A 7,324-nucleotide genomic window follows, 5' to 3' on the forward strand; every position below is an offset into this window, starting at 1 on the left:
TTGGATGTCCTAGCCAGTTTTGGCCGGCCTGCTGGTGGCCCAGGCCACTTTCAGGCTGGAACTGAGTCCCACAGCTTCTCACTGGCTAGAATCACCATGGCCTCAAGGGCTATGTTTGGTTCCATGTCACATGGGGACCTTCCAAGACAGCTCTCTCATGGGTCTGCAGCACACTGACAAGAGCTTGGTGCAGAGAGAACAAAGGTACAAGGCCTGGCTCTACCCCGGGGATGGGCACATTGAGCAGGCCATCAGCCTCTCCCTGCCTCACACACTCCACCTACAGGAGAGAGATAATCTTTCCCAGCCTCAGGGCCTCTGCAGGTGGCTAAAATGACTGGTCATGATAATACCTGTGAAACTGCTTCCTGTGAAGTTAGTATCATCGTTCTGAATTGCCAATCTTTAGCTCTGAGTCTGGCCTCTCATCCAAAAAGAGCTGGCATCCACTCATTCAACGAGTATGAATGAATGAATGATTTTCTTTGTAGAAAACATGCAGAATTACAAAGTGGCTAATAGGCACCTCCGATTTAACATAGTCAGAGTGGGACTCAATTTCTCCCTAAAACCTTCCCCCTTCCAGTTTGGCTCAACTTGTAAACAGCGTCAACATCCATCCAGCTGCTCCAGCTAAAACCCGGAAGTCATCTTTGACTTTTCTCTTCCTTTATTCAGTCCATCAGCAAGGCCTTCGAAATATACCTGAGCCCCTCTCCCGCTTGCACACTCCCATCCTTATCCAGCCCTCATCATCTTGCTCCTCATTCACTACAACACCCTGATGCTTTACAGGCTATGTGTGAGGCACTCGGCACTGAGGATAAAACACATGATGTCATTTTCCTGCTGGGAAATCTTCAGTGACTTCCCAGTGCACTAAAAATAAAACTCAAAGTTCTTGCTATGCAGGCAAATCTTAACATGAACTGCTGCCTCCCACCTCGCTGGCTTTGCCTCCTACATTACTCCCCCTTTCACTGTGTTCCAGTCACACCTGCCAGACTACTTTCTGTCATCCCAACATACCAGGCTCTTGTTCCTATCTCAGGTCTCTGCACACACAGGCTGAAAGTAAAGGATAGAGAAAGATATTTCATTAAAATGGAAAAGAAAAAAAAGCTGGGGTAGCAATACTTATACCAGACAAAATAGACTTTAAATCAAAGGCTATAATAAGAGACAAAGAAGGATCCAGATATCCCACTTCTGGGTATTTATCCAAAAAAAACCCCCCAAAACACTACTTCCAAGGGACATGTGCATCCATATGTTCATTGTGGCATTATTTACAATAGCAAGAAATGGAGACGACCTGAGTCCATCAGTGGATGAATGGATAAAATGGAATATTACTCAATCATAAAAAATAATGAAACTTTGCCATCTGCAACAATGTGGATAGACCTATAAGGTATTGTGCTGAGTGGAATCAGAGAAGACAAATGACATATAATTTTCCTTACTTGTGGAATCCAAAGAAGAAAAATGCAAACAAACAGAACAAAAACAAACTCATAGGTACAGAGAACATTTTGATGGTTGCCAGATGGGGGGTTTAGGAGGATGTGTGAAAAAGGAGAAGGAGTTAAGAAGTATAAAATAGTCATGGGGATGTAAAGTATAGCTAAGGTACAGAGTCAATACTGTTGTAATATCTATGTGTGGTGTCAGATGGGTACTAGATTTATTGGGGTGATCACTTAGTAAGTTATATAAATGTCCGATGACTATGTTGTACACTTAAAAGTAATATATTGTATGTCAACTGTAATTGAAAAATTAAAAAATGATTTTTCAAAAAGAATTTGGAGTAGATCTAACACAGAGATTGGCCATAAGAATATTACTATGAAAATTTTCAAGCAGGTGAAAAAAAAATCTGTCCTCCTCCCACTAACCAGCAATAAAATATTTCAGTAGAACTCCCATTGACCAGCTCACTGGAGCAGCATGGTTTTCCCTTCAAAGCACAACTGTGAAATAAACACAGATAGATGATAAATTACATTGCTATTTTGGCTTGCTAGCCATAAGCCTGTTACCTAAACTAATTACTGCAGTAAGATTTTCTATTAAGAAATCTGATTCTATAAAATTTATAGTAATAGAAATATTCAGTTCACTAAGCATCCCAGTCAGCACTTCTTCCTCAGGGCTCCTAATTTTCACATGACAGGAAAATAGATAATTCCTTGTGTCCATGTATAAGGAGCACATTTCTTGAATTTTTGTGGTGAGTCAAGGACTTTGATGAGAATTAGTTTTCACACGTACTCTCCAAAGATACACATTTTTTTCTTTCATTTATTGGAAGGGATGAAGAAATTGCATGGTAATTAAGCTGAAAGATACGTAAGATGATGATGACTAAGTAAACACCTCAGCTTTCATGATCATGGCTGGCTGAAGGCCCCAGGAATGCGTTCACTCTGGGTCATACCCTCCTGGAGAGACTGCTGTGTGTTGAGCAGCATGCTAGGCACTTTTCTGAGGCTGAGTGGGCTTGGGGATGATAAAGGTCAAGAACACAAGACCACTGACCTCAAGGAGTTCCCAATCTGGTAGAGCGGTAACGACTTTCTCACCTGCAAAGTTATCTAGCACTGTGAAGCAGTGATTGCTGAGTGTCTACTGAGGAGAGCTGACCATGGGTGATCTCTGCAGATTAAGAAGGATCCGAGGCCTCTAAGGGAGGTTGGCTCTGAGCTGGTCTTGAAGAAGAGCAGGATATGGAAAATTGGGGTCTCACAGAGGAGTGCTGCTCACCAACCTCCTACCTCTGACTATCTTGCGACTGCTGTTAATAAGATAGAAATTACACTTGAACACATTTGGACCACAGTTTTTTGGAGTCTCTTTGTTACAGTAGCTTAGCCTATAGCTAAACTGATACATCTGCAGGACAGTTCTTGAGCTTACCTCCTCCTAATACATTCAAGACAATGTGACTCAGCAAGACTGAAGGAAGGGAGCCGATGACTAGAGAATCCTTGCTTTGAGTCAGACATTTTTTCTAAGAAAGAAAAAGAAAAGATATACATCAACTCTGACCTCCCATTGACTCTGCCAGGCAGGAGTTATGGCTCATTTCTAGTGATAAATGAGCAGAGGAGTAAAGATTTTCCAAGGTTACATGCAGCTAGTAAGCAGCAAAGACCAAGAATCCAGATAGGGCTGAGACATCCTACGACTCAGGTATAATCAATTGTAGACAAGAAACACCTCAGAGGACAGTATCAGGTATCCTCCTGGGTCTGTGTTCACTCTAGGAGGGCAGGGGAAATAATCCTCAATGTTCTACTGAATCCAAATAAGGGCAGGTGACCTGGGGAACTTAGAAGCAGCAGAACTGGAAAGGAACTTGGAACATTTTCCAGCTTAACCACCTCATTTTATAGATGAGGAAACTAAAGCCTGGAGAGGTAAAGTGATTTGTCCAAAGTCAAATGATACCTACATAGTCCATGGCGCTATTCAGCATAGCATACTGTGAACCTTACACCCATGGCCTTCATGGACAAAGGGAAAATGAAAGTGTGTGTTTTCTTGCAGACCTTTGTGTCTCTGCCCTCAAGAAGCAGATTATGATGGAAAGTGCTCTGTGCTGATGGCAGAGGACAAGGGCAGATGTGTGCTTCAGTTACTGTGGTCCAGAGATGATCTTTGACTGAATTCTAATGTAGGTCGGCTTTGTCTTTGCCCCCAAGTTTCCCTTTCTGGGTCATTTGCTCTCCTTCAGGTCACTACCTCCCCATTCTACGCTTTCCCCTCTCTTTTCATCCTCCTTTCAGGAGCGTCAGGTGACAGCGTAGTAGGAATTGAAGCTGTATCCTGAGGTATGTATGGTTAGAAATTGAATTCTTGATTTGTGTCCAATCTTTTCTAGTGATCCATTTAAGGAATGGGAAACATTCCCACACAGGATCAGTTTACGTACTCTTGAGTAACCAACCACTAACTTGCAGCACTGATCTAACAAACGGGCCGGTTCCTGACAGCCTGCTCAAGTCAGAAGCCTTGCGGGAAGGCAGAGAGCTCCCTAAACAGATACAAAAGCTCTTATTTTATCACTGAAATATCTTTTCTGATAAATAAAAGACTGCCCTCATCAAAGGTGGGGGGTGGGGTGGTGATGGTGATAGCAGGAGCGAGGAGGGGTCACTGGGAAAATCTGACATGCACATTAGGGAGGGCCATCACTCCAAGTAGCTTTGCATCCTGCGGATTGTTCCCAAGCTTGTCTGCCTGTTGGAGTTCAGCTCTGCCTTTCAGAAAAGATATTTCGATGATAAAATAAGAGCTTTTGTATCTGTTTAGGGAGCTCTCTGCCTTCCCGCAAGGCTTCTGACTTGAGCAGGCTGTCAGGAACCAGCCCGTTTGCTAGATCAGTGCTGCAAGTTAGTGGTTACTCAAGAGTATGTAAACTGATCCTGTGTGGGAGTGTTTCCCATTCCTTAAATGGATCACTAGAAAAGATTGGACACAAATCAGGAATTCAATTTCTAACCAAACAAATGTCTACCCACACAGATAACTTGACTTATTTTAGTACAGGCAACTTCTAATAAATAAAAGATTTTCTTCATCTCTGAGACTAACTTCTCACTGGAACCTAGGTAAGGATCTACAGAGATCCTTTAATCAGAATCCCCGTCTGGGCTGCCGTAATCCAACATGCTACAGTTAAGAAGCACCATGTGCACATGAAAGCCTTTAAATCTATATATTCTCATGTCTTGTTCACATACTATCCCTGAGATGAAGACTCCATATCAAATTATTGTTCCCATTTGATAAATGTGGAAACGGAGGCCCAGAATGATTAAGAAATGGCTTCAGTTCACAAAGCAAGAAACCATACTCTCTTCCAGTGTCTTTTTCCACTTTCACACAGCACCTGCTTTCTTGGAAGATAAGCTTGAAATGTCACAGGTTACAAGAGAGAGGGAATAATCCATAGGACTCATAGGTTATTTATTCATTTGTTCATTCACTTAAAAAGGTTTACTGAGTGGAGTGCCAACTGTGTCAGGAACCATTTTAGGTGTGGGAGATTAGGTCGTGAATAAAGCAAACAAAAATCTACCAATATTCCATTCTGTCCCTGTGATTCTGGTCCCCTTCTGGGTAATAACACCTGGCATTTACTTAGATCTTAATGGTTCACAATGTGCTTTTCTATAGATACCTCCCAGGACCCTTGCAGCCATCCTCAGAAAGGCTAGGCATGTTGCCCACAGGCACATGGCAGAGCTGGAATTCTGATCAAGCCTTTCTGATAGCAATGCCAGCAGCGCTCTTTCTATTGGCCCTGTAGCTCATTGGCACTTTCTCTCTAAACAACGAGCCAAGGATCAGAGCTACTGGTGGGAGCACCCAGAAGCCCTCACCGTCATTCCACCTCCTATCCCCTTCTCCCCGACACAATCTAGTGGGTCTCCTGATGTCCAAGTGGTAGGGAAGAGAGTCCCTGAAACAATTTATAAGCTCACGCTGACAAAGCCAAAGGACATGACCACAGTCAAAGAAAAGACACAGATATTCATGCCCTTGTGACCTGTATGTCACCTGCAGAGAGACTAGGGAGGGACATACTGGAAAGAAAGTCAACAGGAGATGGGGACTATGTAGAGTTAGGCCGGGGTGGGTGAAAACCCATGAACTCTCTTTCTGCCATAGACCATGTTATACAGTTTAGGCATTTTGCAGCTTGTTCAACTAGTCCACTTATGGAATAGTTGCTAGCCGTTTTTGGAAATCTCTTTACTGCCTTCAAGTTCTTATTAGTGAAATTAGAGATCCTTTATCCAGGCACATCAATGGAGTGATCCTCAATATAATTACAAAAGTTCCATTTTTTTTTTTTTTAATATTGTGGGTTGTAACACCATAACCTCTTAAATATTAGCACCTCGGCCCAGCCCCAATGCTGACGAAGGGTGCCTGTGGCATCCTAGAGCATCGCTCTGCCCTGGGTCAGGCTTCACTCAAAGCCAGCGCACCCCGAGCAGGGGCATCTCCCCGTGTGGTTGCCCCACTTAGTTGGCTCCACCCCATGCTGGCTCCAGAAGGACCTGAGGCAGCTAGAAGAGCTAAAGCAGATGAACTTTTAAAGGTAATATTGTTAACTTCATGTCCGGAAATGTTGCACCCATTTACCTTGTATCGGTAGGGGCTAAAAGAAAAGATTTGGGAATATTTGTAACTTACTCATGCCTGTTTTCTTATTTGCTATTATAGCAATTAACAATAAAACCCAAAAGGGAGTCTGTGAAGGATCTCAGGGAACCACAAAAGGAACACTGAAAAGTTGGTCCTAGTTCCCAGGCTGCAGAAAGTAATAGCAGGAAAGCAGATAAACGATAAAAGCTTTATGGTCCTCCCACCCCCCCTACTTTTTTTGTAAGAAAAAGGCTGATGAGTAGAACATGGAAATACCTCTTGATGTGTGTTTTCAGTCCTGAACTACCCAGAAGATCCCTGGGGCAGGACAGTAGCTCTGCTTCCTTTGCAGTGATGTCCGGGCTGGGCACACAGTAGGGATCGCTCACATGGGACTGGAAGAGGATCTGGAAAGTGGATTTAAAACATGGCCACCTACAAAAGGAAGGGAGAGTGAAATTCTTGTGCCTGGTCAGCTCCAGGGACAACTAGGAGAAAGTGTTGGGTGGAGATCTAGATGCCTTCAGATAACCAGCTCTCAATTACCTTGGGCTCATTCTCAACAAAGCATAGAAAGGAGGAGATCATCTAGGGTTTTTGAACATAACCTAATCGACTTTCCATCAAGCCATTGACCAGCTTCCACTGAGCCACCATTTAATGCCCGGCACTTGGGCTGGGCCCCTCAGGGCCAACAGATAAAGTAGAAGCTGTTTAATTGCCTATGAGGAACCTGTGGTCTTGGAGAGGAGGGCAGACCACTATGCTCAGGAAAGTACCACAATCCACACAAGAAGCGATTATCAGACTGTACACTAGGTGTGAGATGGTGCAGCGAGAGTCCTAGGGACAGGAGAGGGGTGGGTAGGGCTAGGGCTTCAGTGAGGAGCCTTGAGCTTTGGAGAGCTGCCTTGCATCTATGAGGTATGAAGAGCCGATCTTTCTGAGAGAAGGAAAAGCTTCACCTGTCACTTTCGGGTCCCCCTGCACCTTTCAGCAGCCGCTTGCTCCACATATCAGTGCAGAAGAATAAAGGGAAACGGAAAGTGAAGAAAAGAAAAAATAGCTTGTGGCGAGGGTAAAAAACACAGCTCCAACTCCTCTCGCCAGACCAATTTTGCAACTGGTTCCCTGGCTGCAAAAGTGGACCTTCAGGCTG

The 7,324-nt window shown here is 43.9% G+C and overlaps 1 long non-coding RNA gene across 1 annotated transcript; it reads right to left on the bottom strand.

The window, feature by feature from the left end:
* Positions 1 to 6,441: 6,441 nt before the first annotated feature.
* LOC118613671 lies at positions 6,442 to 7,324 on the bottom strand. The gene is made up of 2 exons (XR_004955656.1): positions 7,131 to 7,324; positions 6,442 to 6,600 (listed from the first exon to the last, which is right to left on the bottom strand). It is a non-coding gene; the product is annotated as an uncharacterized LOC118613671 (long non-coding RNA).

Source organism: Rousettus aegyptiacus, unplaced genomic scaffold, assembly GCF_014176215.1.
Source record: "Rousettus aegyptiacus isolate mRouAeg1 unplaced genomic scaffold, mRouAeg1.p scaffold_m13_p_1, whole genome shotgun sequence".
In the NCBI taxonomy this organism is placed as follows: Eukaryota; Metazoa; Chordata; class Mammalia; order Chiroptera; family Pteropodidae; genus Rousettus; species Rousettus aegyptiacus.